Source organism: Heteronotia binoei, chromosome 4, assembly GCF_032191835.1.
Source record: "Heteronotia binoei isolate CCM8104 ecotype False Entrance Well chromosome 4, APGP_CSIRO_Hbin_v1, whole genome shotgun sequence".
Classification (NCBI taxonomy): domain Eukaryota; kingdom Metazoa; phylum Chordata; class Lepidosauria; order Squamata; family Gekkonidae; genus Heteronotia; species Heteronotia binoei.
In genome coordinates this window covers 52,673,043-52,688,170 of record NC_083226.1, presented here as the reverse complement: position 1 = coordinate 52,688,170, position 15,128 = coordinate 52,673,043, and the positions used below count along the sequence as shown (strand labels likewise).

At 39.8% G+C, this 15,128-nt stretch overlaps 1 protein-coding gene across 10 annotated transcripts in view; it reads right to left on the bottom strand.

The window, feature by feature from the left end:
- The window catches only part of NFIB (nuclear factor I B), a 407,796-nt gene that overhangs the window by 360,787 nt on the left and 31,881 nt on the right, over nt 1-15,128 (bottom strand). The window lies entirely within an intron of this gene.

Genomic DNA, 15,128 nt, shown 5'->3' with positions numbered 1-15,128 from the left:
GCTTGTCCACTGCAGGTCCCTCTCTTTGTTCCCTCAATCTTCCACTCAGAATGGTTGAGTGGCATGCAGTATTTCATCATCACACATAAAACCTTTTCCAAGAAGTGTCCTTGCTTCTTTACCTCCATTTATATATAACTTTAACTTCACATAGAATGTAAAGCCTGTGTACCATGCCAACCAGGGTCAACAAGCTACTTTACCCAGAAGAACTGGTCTTTGTCCTGACATTAAAGAGCGCTGAATATTTCAAAACTCCAGGAATGTCCACCCCACTTCCATTACAGTTCTTCCTGTTGGAAGAAAGGCACTTTACTGTCTCCTACCTCAGACTATAAAGGAAGATTACAAAAGAGTTAGACATACAGAGAGGTCAGGACACAGAGTATCCCTTACTTCTGTTATCTGATGTGATCCCTTTGATAATCTCAGGGACTTTTTTCTTCCTTCCTTCTGGCTTCCCCCTTGCCTACACCACAACTGCCTAACTCTCCAACTTGGCAACATGAGATCAGAACGCTTTCCTGTCTCTCTGCCCATCTAGTTAGTTAGACTGAACTAGAGAATCTTTCTGTCTTCTGCTGTCTAAAAATGGAGTTCTTATAATAAACTCCTATATTAGTTTCCAAATATAAAGAGGCTCCGTGTAACTTTTGTTTTCTTTCCTGAACACACACACTGTGACCAATTAGGTTCTGCTGCATTAAAGCTGAGGGCACTCTGCTAACCACAATTCCTAACAGGTCATGGGCTCCAGCAGCTTTCAATGCAAAGGTATACAAAAATTTAAAGAGTAAAATCTGCTTTTCAGCTAGAAAGGGCCAGCTGCTTGGAGCCTAATCAGAGAGAGACGAAAGCAAGCAAATGTGTGCATGTGCTTGAGTGTATTATGTATTTTATTTATGTATTATTTAAATTGTTTCATAATCTATTAATGCTTTATCATTACATTGTTTACAGACTGCTCAACATGGCAGCAAAATTACATTATAAATAAATCACTGGCACAGAAGGTTGGGCCATAAAAATGACCAGGCCATTCAAGATATGAAAAGGATTAAAATTTGGGAAACTACAAGACGACAACTGAGGCCAATATTGCTCACAATGTCACCAATAGATGCTTATTATAATAATCATGCGAGGAAAAACAATGATTTTATAATTTACGGAGATATGATAAACCCACAAGGAGAAATCAAGTCCCAGCAAAAAATTAAGGACGAAAGGAAGGAAATACAATAGTTAATATATCAACTAGTTTCTAGACTCAAGAAAGATGTATATACAGAAAGAGGTGGAATAAAAGATCTGACTGAATTTGAGAAGATAATCTTACAATCACAAGATTATGTATTATGACAAATTTACAAATTATGACTTGAATATTATATTGAGATTGAACAAGTTAATATATGTTTGGTAAAATGGATGCAGAATTTTGATAAAGAAATTTCTCTTCGATGCTTGGAAAAATTATGGACAAAACAAATAAAATTTACAGTTTGCCAGTCTTTGAGAGATTGGTATAAGCAGCTTTACCAATTTTATCTTACTCCAAAAGATATAGAAAAGATGGATAAAACTAGAAAAAGACTTGCTGGAAATGTACAGAGGTAGATGATACCTTTTATCATATGTGATGAAAATGTAAAAAGACAAACAAATAGTGGAAAAAAGTACATGCTGAAACAGAAAATGTTAAAAGTCAAATTTCTGATGAAAACCAAGACTATGTTACTGGGAATCTTACCAGATAATATTGAAAGAATCTCACACGATCTATTCAGATATATGCTTATTGTGGCCACAGTAACACTAGCAATCAAATGGAAAACAGAAGCGTGTCCACTACCAGTACCTGGAAAGACAGACTAGCTGACTATGCTGTAATGGCAAAGCTGACGAGTTATATAAATGATATACTGACCAATGAATTTCAGGAGAAATGATAACCTTATTACTTACACTACGGGTATAACTGATGTGTTTGGTTTAGGTAGCAAATCAGAGAAAAGTGGAAGGTCGAATATAATTAAAAGATATTTAAAAAGGAATAGTAATAAGAATAACAGTCTTTATTCATTTTTAATATAGTCCTTATGATCTAGATTTATAGAGTAAAATATTTGAAAACCTATTTTAAGAACTAATATAAATATTGAAATTTATAGATCATTAAATTTAATCTATAAGACTCTATATGTATGGTGTATATTTAGAATAGATCTATAGTAATATTCAAAAGCTGATGATGTGGTAATCTTTGTTGTTTTTTATTATTTTTATTATTATTATTATGTTATTGTTATGTTAAAACTGCAAAAGGGAAGGTGAAAAACGTAGCATTCGAGAACATATATTTTGATGTCAAATATATGAATGTACTTGAATAATGTAATCATGTATGTGTGTATATACGCACACATACATACATATTTACTTATCTCTATTCCCCTATACCCTCTTTCCTTCTGTTCCTTTTAAAATCTTATAACAACTTTTTAATTTTAAAAAGATGCATCAAAACAGTTTCCTCAAGCCTTACTTATAAGGAGTGGGGTGGAGAGTTGCTATCAACAATGGATATACAGAGTATTAAGATGCATAAGTGCTGGGTGATTATAGCTGTGATCCATTCTCATATCTGTTTGTTAACTCTTGTATTTGTATGCTAATTTACTACCATTCATGGTTCTTTCTAGCATCCGATCTCATAATCACAAAACTGTACACCTGCAATGCAAAATGAAAGTTGCTGGGGAAAGGGGCACATGCACAGGTCCAACTGGGTGAGGATAGCTTGTCCACCCTGCATCGCTTTCAAAGGTGTGTGTCAAAGTGCACATCTTACTGAAGGCAACACAGTATGGCCAGACCATGCAAATGTAAGTTTTTTCTTTTACAGAAGCAGAATTTTGTTTTTAAAGTCTATTTTATTTGAATGGTGACCAATGTTGATTCTGTCACATCTAGCAAGACCTGGAGAGTATTTACTATCATAAAGTGCAGTGCCTTCACTTGCTCAACTGCAGAATGTAGGAAAAAACAATAATCCAATGTCTTAGAACCATAAATAAAGGATGGTGTTACATTAATACCAGCGTCACTGTGCCCCTAAGTTCCCCCACCCATTATATAAGGTCTGAAAACAAGTTGGATGAACAGGGGTTGGGGGGAATAAAAGGTTTCAATTAGTTATTCATCCCAAGCTGTTACATAATAAGATCTGTTTGTAGTATGAATCTAATATGGTGAACTAATTTAAGCCAGACAGTAGCACATGTGAAGATATTTGCTTGTTAACCTTTCACTTATGTGACAAGGATCGGACATTTCTATTTTATTGTGTGCAATTTTCTTTGAACAGTTTACTTACAGGCAAGAGACACTGAATAAATAATATCCCCTTGCTCATATGTCTTCAAAGCACACAAAGAGCTTGCCCAACTTGTTTGATTTCATATAAAGTTTATATTTCTTTTTTTCCCTTTAAAAAGCTTGTAGTTCTGAAAGGTGTAAAAGTTTCCAAATCTAAAAAAAAAAAACAACTTTGACTCAATTATTTAAGAAACAACTTTTCTTTGAATTTTAACTATCAGTACAGCTGACAGATAGAGAGAATACTTGATTGATAGAAAGAAGGCGAAAATTGGATAGACAGCTAGAGTTGACTCAGAAGTCCACAGCTTGGCCCAAAATAACTGGTGTTAGCTGACCTCCTGGGCACACTCCAAAGCTTATTTCACATAAGGCTTCTTTAGCTGGCAAGTCTTTTAAATAGGCAGGCCTTTAGATTGGGCTGAAAGACAACAGAGATATATAGGGAAGAGCTAGTTTTATTTCTTGTTTACATTCCACTTACCGGAGAACTAGCAATGACAGACTAATAGAATGACACATGGTTATCTGTTCATCATAAAAATGTAAAAGGCAGCCAAAAAAAAAATCTGATCACATTTCAAGGTGCATACAATAAGTACAGGCAAAACACATGCCTATTTAAAAAGGACCTACTACTGAACACTAACATATGTTCATCTCCTTAGCTGCAGATTCTTTGACTATACTGGGGAACAACTGGGTCAGCATTTCTCATGCAACAATATGTAATGTGATCACTTATATAACTGAATATAATACAACACCAGATAGGGTTGTCAAGTCCAATTCCAGAAATATCTGGGGACTTTGGGGATGGAGCCAGGAGACTTTGGGGGTGGAGCCAGGAGACATTGGGGGCAGAGCCAAGAGCAAGGGTGTGACAAGCATCATTGAACTCCAAGGGTGTTCTGGCCATCACATTGAAAGGGACAGCACACCTTTTTAGATGCCTTCCTTCCATAGGAAATAATGAAGGATAGGGGCACCTTCTTTAGGGGCTCATAGAATTGGACTCCCTGGTCCAATCGTTTTGAAACTTGGGGGGTATTTTGAGAAGAGGCACTAGATGTTATATTGAAAATCTGGTGCCTCTACCTCAAAACACAGCCCCCCAGAGCCCCTGATATCCGCTGATCAATTTCCCATTCCCTAAAACTGCTGGAGATCTAGAGCTGTGGGGGCTGGGGCTTCCCCCGCCGGCTAGCTGGCTGGGGGGCAGGGGGAAACTTGTAAAACCAGGTGATCCCCCGCTGGGACCTGGGGATTGGGAAGCCTAACACCAGATTACTCCAAAAAGTCAGTAAAACCAGTGATAACAAAAGAGTCAACATATACAAAAAGGAAGATATTACTATGCTGAAAAAGCATTACGCAGTGGCACTGTTGTCCAGGGAGAAAACAATCTAATTCAGTTAAGTTAAGTGTACTCTGAAAATGCCACTATGTTTATGTAAAAAGTACCACTGAAATCCATTACCATTTCAAGGAAAGACAATGTTGTTATATTTACAGAGAGCTGGAGAGAAATGCCTGAAAAAGAGACCAGAAGAAAATCATAACCACTGCAGCAAAGAGTCTTCTTTAAACGGTTTTAGAATTCATCCTTATGTAGCTTTAACAAAGATTTAACTTATACTTAACATTAACACTAGCTATTATTCCTCCTTGGTAGGAGACCCATGGTGCAGAGTGGTAAGCTGCAGTACTGCAGTCCAAGCTCTGCTCATGACCTGAGTTCGATCCCGGCAGAAGCTGGGTTCAGGTGGCCGACTCAAGGTTGACTCAGCCTTCCATCCTTCTGAGGTCGGTAAAATGAGTACCCAGCTTGCTGGGGAAAATACAGATGTCTGGGGAAGCCAATGCCAAACCATCCCTTAAAAAGTCTGCCATGAAAATGTCATGATGTGATGTCACCCCAGAGTCGGAAATGACTGGTGCTTGCACAGGGGACTACCTTTATCTTTATGATTCTTCCTTGGAGTGATGGAAATATCTTTCCCTCCTTAGGAAAGATGGAATTTTATCTGCCCTGCAGGCACTAGGTAAAAGAACTATGGATAGCTATTAACACATTCGCTTGCAGAGGGAAATCACTGACAAGTAGTACTTTAAAGGAGTGCAAATGAAAAAGAAAAGGAATTAAACTAATCCTAAAACAGAAGTCCAAGACTAAAACATAACTTGGAACTATGCATTAGTTAATGTAGAATAAATTGCTTCTCTCAGTTCCACACCTGGGGTGATTCTGCATTAGCCTTTGCTCTGGCCTCAGTGCTTTGTTTCCCCCGGGGCAGATATTGGTTTCCACATCTCTTGACCCAGAGCAGCAGTTTGGCAGTTAAAGCGGTGTCACCCCGCATCTAGGAGATCGTCATTTTGTGAGTTTATTTTTGATGCGGTTTCAGGGCTTGAAATTTATGTGCGGAATTTACGCCAATGCGTTGTCAGACTTCTCACATCAGTAGAGCACACCCACATAACTCCACACCCATGATTCCACCCAGTTATTTCATCATACTTCCTTAATTTTATTCCCTTTGAAAATTATCTAATATTTTCCTGAAATAAAGTAATTTTTTTAAACAAATCACATTTTGCATTAAAAAAAACCCTGAAAACATTAGCACTCAGTCTTAAAGGTGATTTCTTTGCATCTCTCCCATGGGATCCAGGGAACAGGGCAAAGGAAGCTCTGGCTCTTTCCTTCCTTCCCCAGGGGACCAGGAGGGGGAGGAGCCTCAGCCAACAGAAGGAAGAGAGGTTTGGCTCAGTAGCTCTGCTGTGCAATTGAGACAGCCTGGCAAAGCAAGCACTCCCTCCACCCCTTCCTCCCCAAGGGAGGAGCCTCAGCCAATGGAGAACATAGAGGCTTCGCTCTGTAGCTCCTGTGCAATTGAGCAAGCCTGGCAAAGCAAGCTGTGATGCAGAAGGAAGCAAGAGAGAGGGAGAAGGAAACAGATGACAGCCAGTTGCTTGGGGGGCTGATAGGTGCCCTCCGGGAACCTGATTTGGCCCCCGGGTCACATGTTTGACATCCCTGCTCTATAGCTTCTTGTTGGAAAACCTCTACTGCCCAGAGGTGATATACATGATTATGGAATCACTGTATTCTAGCTAGACTTACTTTTCATTTGAATCAGACAATATCAACTGGAGCCCTTCTTGAGTTTAAGAAAATTTGGTTACCAATTCTAACCTGTCTAATCAGAAGGAAATCCCAAAGGAATTATATCATTGTTATATTTAACATACCAGTATGCTGATATACACTGTATAGCTGAATGACATACTTTTGATATATAATTACCATTCTTATGTCCTTAACTAGAATCTATATGGACACCCCAATGGAGTTTGAGGCATTGATCTTTCTTTTATGCATTGCTTTTTCTTTTAATTAAAAATATCTTTAAAAGGACATTGTAGAGCTTGTAGAGCCACATAGAATAAATGTCAGATATTTGAGAGCTGCGAGATATGAATGTCAGGCATTTGGGGGAGGGAGAATAGATAGATGATTGATAGATGATAGATGGATGGATGGTTAGATGGATAGATGTGGGAATAAAGCAACTTTAAATGCCAACTGGTTTGGCTTGGAGAAGTGATTTCAAGAGACAAATGCCTTCTCCAGGCTCACCAATGGGATGTTGAGGGCTTCAAGAGCCACACAATATGTGTAAAAGAGCCATATGTGGCTCCCAAGCAACAGTTTGGGCACCCCTGACCAAGATGATTAGGTGATTGGAGCACCTTTCTTGTAAGGAAAGGCAGAAGAGTTTAGGACTATTCAGTTTAGAAAAGAGACAACTAGGAGAGGGGCAGGACAGAGTTTATAAACTTATGCATTGAGTGGAGAAAGTTGACAAAGATAAATTTGTCTCCCTCTCCCAATATACTAGCACTCGAGATTAAATTGATGGGTAGTAGTTTCAGGACAGACAAAAGAAATAACACTTTACACAAAGAGTAACCAAAATGTGGAATTCACTGTCAGAGGATGTAGTGCTGGTCATAGGAATAAACAGCTTTAAAAAGGCAATTAGATAGATTCATGTAGGATAAGTCTGTCAATGGCTACTAGCCATAGCGGTTGACGGGAATCTCCAAATTCCGAGGCACTAAGCCTCTGAATCCCAGAGTCAGGAGGCAACATCAGGGGAAGGCCTCAGCTTCTAGGCCCTGTTGTTAAGACAGAATTCTGGACTAGATGGACTATTGGTCTGATCCAGCAGGGCTCTTCTTATGCTCATAAGCTGAGAGGGTCTGACAAGTCCAAGGCCACCAGGCTTCCATAGCACAGAAGATATTCAAACCTGTTTCATCCATGTTCTGGTTTACCACTCTAACCACTAGGCCACAGCAGCTTTGAAGTAGATTCTCTCTGTATGTCCCCTTCCTTGTTTGCTTCAGAAAACATGTAAAGCTGCCCTTTTAGTGGGCTTTTGGAGGAATGTGAGGGTGCTCACTAGTAGGGTTGCCAGATCCGACTCAAGAAATATCTGGAGACTTTGGGGGTGGAGCCAGAAACAAGGATGTGATAAGCACAACTGAACTCCAAAAGGAGTTCTGGCCATCACATTTAAAGGGACTGCATGCGTTTTAAATGCCTTCCATTTGGAAATAATGAAGGATAAAGGTAACCTTCTTCTGTGGCTTATAGAATTGGACCCCCAGTTCATTCTTTTTGAAACTTGGGGGAGGGGGAGTTGAGGAGCGGCACTAGATATTGTGCTGAAAATTTGGTGCCTCTATCTCAAAAAACAGCCCCCCCCCTCGAGCCCCAGATACCCACAGATCAATTCTCCATTATACCCTGTGGGGAATTGGTCTCCATAGGGTGTAATAGAGTGCCCAGCAAACATTCCCCACACATACACTTTTTGATAACTCTGAAGTGGAGGGGAGGACCTCCAAACTGCCCCCACCTCAGGATTGGCAACCCTACTCACTAGGGATTTAGAGAAGCTATGGGTATTTTTGTATTCTTGATACATGTTTAAATTGGTGGTTCTAAGGTATATTTAAGCTCTCCTATTATCCAAATAAAATGTATGCAGAGATAGCGAACACACAAACTTGTATCCATTGCTCTTAGGTAGCTCTTATATGGGTTAAAAAGAAAGCAACTGAATATCTTGGGGCAAACTAAGTGATTCTTTCCACAAGACCATCCTCTGCCTCTGCAAGTCCAGCTAGCCAATGCTATTAACCCCATAAACATCAAGCTTATCTCTTTCTCTTTTAAAAGAAAGGATCGCAAGACTAGTTCACACCAATGTTTTTTTGCAGGCAAGAATGTGGTTCAAGCACAGGTATGCACACAATGACCATACACTTGAGCTGTTGTAGTGTTAACAAAGGACAAGATAATTACATCCTGTCTAGCATGTTGATAAGGAAGCATTAGCCCAAATAATAATAATGAAAAACCCTTCTGATTTTATCACAGAATGGCTTGTTCACAAAATCACTGATACCTGAACTAAGGGCATATGATATGGTTGCAAGAGTGAATAATACCTTTGTTTCCTGCAGTTTCCTTTGCGCTTATATGCATGAATAGCTTTTTTTCTCTAATGAGGTGGGCTGGTGGAAGGTTCTGAAATTGCTTTCTTTGCCCTAACAATGAATGGTTTTCTTGACTCTTCACAGGGTAAAGACCAGTAAAATATAACTCTCTTGGTTTTTCATTTCTGAAAAAATTAGATAATACTTCTCTGCTTGGCATTCTTGATGAGGATGAATCAAACATTTTGATGGAGATGCAGACAACATAATGACAAAATAAGTTCTTAACAAACAGAGCAGAGAGGTGAACAACAGCATCCAGAGTTATACCCTCACAATGTATTTTCTTTCAACAATCACTACACAGAGTTGTTCAATCTATAATTCAACATTAGTTTTATCTAAGCAATCTGCGCAATTCTCATCAGTAAGGCCAATAGGTAGAGCTATTTAGCATGGAGAATTCTCTATGTGATTAGGGAATTGTTGCAGCATAAAAGAAGAAAGTTTGGTCTGAGGAATAATGAATGTAATCCAATTAAAATCAGGCATATTAAACTCTGAAATGAAAGCTCAAGGACAAGGTTTGCCAGACTACCACAAGAGCTGCTATTTAAGTGAAGTATTAGTGTGCATCAGAACTCTCAAATGTAAATCAGAATAGCTGAATCAACATTTCAAGTATGGTTGCCAATTCCAAGTTGGGAAATTCCGGGAGATTTAGAGGTTGACTCTAGAGGAATAGGAATAGGCTCAATAGGAATGAGATGCCATACAGTTCACCCTCCAAAGCTGCAATTTTTTGAGGGGAACTGATCTGATGTCAGGCAACAAGTTGCAATTTCAGGAAAACTCAAGGCCTCTCCTGGAGGTTGGCAACTACTTCAAGCTTTGCATGAACATCAGCAGTCTGTTCCAGAAGGTCGTTGGAAACAGTGCTTTTTTGTAGAAAAAGCCCAGCAGGAGCTCATTTGCATATTGGGCAACACCACCTGGTCTGGGAGCATGTGGCTGCTGCATGGTAGATTGGGTCAGCAGAAGCCCTGGCCAGCCCAGGTGGAGCTCTGCCCCTGTGGGCTCCAGCAGAAAAAAAAAGCTCTGGTTGGAAAAATTAAAGGGACCATGATGGACACAGATCAACACATAACACATAACCTCATCATGAAAAATTCTAACAACTATATATTCTATTTGTATTCCCTGCTGGTTTGAATGGTCCAATAGGACTCTAGCGCGGGAACCTGGAATGTATATATAGTTGGCCCTGTTGGCCCAGTTTTAGTCTTTGAGTGCAGCCCTATATGATGCTGTGCGAATAAAAGAGCTATGTTCACTACCACCTCGCCTCTTCATTGCATGGAACCCACTATATTATAGGGAGCAATTGCAAGTTTGGAACATCAGTGGAAAGGAGAGTCTTCTCCTATAAAGCTGCCTTAACTTGGAAGCCCAATCAGTTCTAGCTTTCTGAGTAAACCTTTGGCAGGCTCTACAGGCAGACACATTATGACCCTCTCCCAGGCAGAGTAAGCATAGTTTGGGTCATTTTGGTGCTACATTTAGTGCATCAGTTTGGGTCATTTTGGTGCTACATTTAGTGCATTTTTAAAATAATCCCTTCTGGGACATAGTGACAGTGCACCATTCAGAAGAACCTTTTGGATAAACTGGACACACAACAAAAGGGAATCCCTCTTGAAAGCCTAAGAAAAACCTAGGTAGCCACTCAAGTTCGCCTTTATTGACATAAGAGTATCAATACAAATTAATACAGTTTAAAAAACAAAACAGAAACACAATCTGCATATACACCTGTGTGAACATAAGTTGTTCCTTTGGCGCAGCTTTAGAGCAGAGTAAAGAAACTTGGCCACCTCAGTGACATTAAAAGATAAGTCGTTCAAGAATCTGTAGACCTTAAGCGCATCAGAGCAGTCCATCATAACTAGCTAAAACAGAATGTGAATACATGCAACGTAAATCTGTATACAAATGACAGTACAGAAGAACATGAGTAATTGGCTCAACACACTTGTTTGCAAGGCTATCTAGCTGAATAGGCTATCTTATAGCATTGCATCTGGTGAGAGAAAATGCTCTCCACTGTTGTGGCCCCAGAACCACTAATTTTGGAAGGGGTGTTGAAAGACCTGAGTCAGATTGAAGTGACAAAAGAGGAGGTCCTACAACTGATAGACAAATTAAAAACTAATAAGTCACCGGGTCCGGATGGCATACATCCGAGAGTTCTGAAAGAACTCAAAGTTGAACTTGTGGATCTTTTGACAAAAATATGTAATCTTTCATTGAAATCTGCCTCCGTCCCTGAGGACTGGAAGGTAGCAAATGTCACCCCCATCTTTAAAAAGGGTTCCAGAAAAGATCTGGGAAATTACAGGCCAGTCAGTCTGACTTCAATACCAGGAAAGTTGGTAGAAAGCATTATCAAGGACAGAATGAGTAGGCACACTGATGAACACGGGTTATTGAGGAAGACTCAGCATGGGTTCTGTAAGGGAAGATCTTGCCTCACTAACCTGTTACATTTCTTTGAGGGGGTGAACAAACATGTGGACAAAGGAGACCCGATAGATGTTGTTTACCTTGACTTCCAGAAAGCTTTTGATAAAGTTCCTCATCAAAGGCTCCTTAGAAAGCTTGAGAGTCATGGAGTAAAAGGACAGGTCCTCTGGTGGATCAAAAACTGGCTGAGTAATAGGAAGCAGAGAGTGAGTATAAATGGGCAGTCTTCGCAATGGAGGACGGTAAGCAGTGGGGTGCTGCAGGGCTCGGTACTGGGTCCCATGCTCTTTAACTTGTTCATAAATGATTTAGAGTTGGGAGTGAGCAGTGAAGTGGCCAATTTTGCGGATGACACTAAATTGTTCAGGGTGGTGAGAACCAGAGAGGATTGTGAGGAACTCCAAAGGGACCTGTTGAGGCTGGGTGAGTGGGTGCCAACGTGGCAGATGCAGTTCAGTGTGGCCAAGTGCAAAGTAATGCACATTGGGGCCAAGAATCCCAGCTACAAATACAAGTTGATGGGGTGTAAACTGGCAGAGACTGACCAAGAGAAAGATCTTGGGGTCGTGGTAGATAACTCACTGAAAATGTCAAGACTGTGTGCGTTTGCAATAAAAAAGGCCAACGCCATGCTGGGAATTATTAGGAAGGGAATTGAAAACAAATCAGCCAGTATCATAGTGCCCCTGTATAAATCGATGGTGCGGTCTCATTTGGAGTACTGTGTGCAGTTCTGGTCTCTGCACCTCAAAAAGGATATTATAGCATTGGAGAAAGTCCAGAAAAGGGCAACTAGAATGATTAAAGGGCTGGAACACTTTCCCTATGAAGAAAGGTTGAAACGCTTGGGACTCTTTAGCTTGGAGAAACGTCGACTGCAGGGTGACATGATAGAGGTTTACAAGTTAATGCATGGGATGGAGAAAGTAGAGAAAGAGGTACTTTTCTTCGTTTCTCACAATACAAGAACTCATGGGCATTCAATGAAATTGCTGAGCAGACAGGTTAAAACGGATAAAAGGAAGTACTTCTTCACCCAAAGGGTGATTAACATGTGGAATTCACTGCCACAGGAGGTGGTGGCGGCCACAAGCATGGCCACCTTCAAGAGGGGTTTAGCCACAGTGTGTGTGTGTGTGTACATATATATATATATATATATATATATATATATATATATATATATATATATATATATATATATATATATATATATATATATATATATAATTTTTTATATATGTGTGTATATATAGAAATTTTTTGGCCACTGTGTGACACAGAGTGTTGGACTGGATGGGCCATTGGCCTGATCCAACATGGCTTCTCTTATGATCTTATGCATGAGGATAAATATAAAAGCATCTTCCCTGTAAAGAGAGGAATCTCAAAGCTCAGCGGGATGCAGGTTTTATTAGCCAGACTGAATAACTTCTGGCTCTCAATATCTAACATCCTGTTTTTAATTTGTTGGAATGCAGCAGTAAATGTCAACATAAACAGTGAATCTATGGATAGACCCATTACTTTAATTTTTTCCTCAATGTATGCTAACCGGGTAGCGAGAAGATTCATGTATCCAACTGCTGTAGATAGTGGAACGATCAAAGAAGGAAAAGCACACTAGAAAGGAACCAACTCCAACAGAGATGAAGGAGGAACTGAGGGAGAGTGTTGCAGCCACATTGGAGCACATGACAGTTTCAGCATGTAGCGCCCCTTAATGGTTTTGGCTAGAAATTCCTCTCTAGCAGCAGGCCTGAAGATGAACCATAGATTATGTACTCCCTAGTTAAGAATGCTACTACTGTTTTTACACAGTCAGATTCAGAAGGAACATCATGAGGCAAGAGCCTTACTTGCTTTTGACACTTTTCATTTTTATTCACTCTCTTATCATGTAAAACCAAATCTGAGTGAACATACTCTATATCAATCCATATAAGCTCAACCCATAAAAGAAAGTCTCATTTGTAAATTATCTGTCAGACGAGGAAGGTGGAATTTGACCTGTACCAGATGAAGCAGTGCTGCCCTTTAAAGATCAGATGTGTAACTCTGGGTAAAACATGGTGCATTATGTACCTGCTAATACCATGAACAATGCACACTGCACAGTGGTATCTGTGTCTTGGTCTGGTTGTCTACTGCATTCCTTTAAAAAAGGTAATTTTATGTTTTGGTAACAACCAGACTGGTTTACAGAAGAGAACAGCAGGTTTTTATAACCCGCTTTTCTCTAACGTAAGAAGTCTCAAAGCGGCATTCCCTTCCTTTCCCCACAACAGATACCTTGTGAGGGAAGGGCTGAGAGAGTTCTGAGGGAACTGTGACTGGTTCAATGACACCCAGTAGGTTTCATCTAAAGGAGTGAGGAATCAAACCCAGTTCTCCAGATTAGAGTCTGCCATTTTTAACCATTACACAATGCTATGTATAATATCTGTATTCAGAAACTACAAATGGTAACTTCCCAAATGTATTACTAGGTTCAATAACTGGCATCTTTAGGTCAAACAATCAGGTAGTAGGTGATAAGATATCTATATAAGACTCTGGAAACCTATTGGAATTCTGAGTAGACAATAACGACTTCGATGGACCAAGAGTCTGATAAAGGTGGCTTCCTGTGTTCATGTGAATACTAGATTGTCATTTGTTTCCAAACTGTTCAAACTGCTGGCTTTGTCTTTCAAAGCCCTTTGTGGTCAGGAACTGTGGTATCTAAAGGATATACTTGCTTGCCTGCTTTGTCCTGAGGCCCTTCTCTGGGTGCTCTTACAATCAGAGATTAGACATGCGGCTACTATATGAAAGCCTCTGATGTAGTTGAGCCTTGACTGTAGCATTCCCTCCATTATACACTTGTCGGGTATTGTTTTAAACATCAGCTTAGTCAATTCTGTTTACTTATGTCATGTGATGGTCAGTACCAATCCTTCTTACTAAATGATGCCATTTTACATGGCAACTTATCTTTTATATGATGTTTTACTATATTTTAATAAGCTATCATGTTATTATTTCATATTAAATTTATAAACTGCACTGAAAGTTACTTTGAACAGAATACTTAGATAAAAATGTCTTATTTCTAGAAATAGCTATGAAAACCTGCTACAGAAGTTTGAAGCTCTTTCCAATGCTGCGGTTTTAAGGCACAAACTCTGCACTGCTACAGCGTCCAGTGAAAAATAAGCTTTACAAACACTCAGACATCAGACTTTGGTCAATCAGAACCTAATAGGTAAACTAAGTTTGCTTTCCCTGTTAAATAGATACATGCAAACAAAAATATGAGAACCTCCAAATGACAGCAAGTTCACATTTCACAAATCCACACATTTGACAGCACAATTTGTTTCAGTGATGAAAAGCAAGAGAAGAGAAACAAAAAAGGCAATTGTTTACATGAATAATTTTAATCTTATGAAATCCAAGACAGATCAAGGTGATAAAAGTACCTCGATACAAAGAAGAAGAACACAAAATATAATAAACTGGGTTATGACAAAGCATATCAGATCAATGGACGGAACACTATCCTGGCTCCAGCACAGCAAGCAGGATAAGGACACACGGGTGGGGGGGGAAGGCATGCAGGTTGGGGAAAGGGAAGGAGGGCATGTGCGGGAGGCTGGTGGTGGGCAGGAGAGGGAGGCCCTGGGAACTCTCTCTCAGGACCCCTCAAAACCTGGAACTGGCCTTGG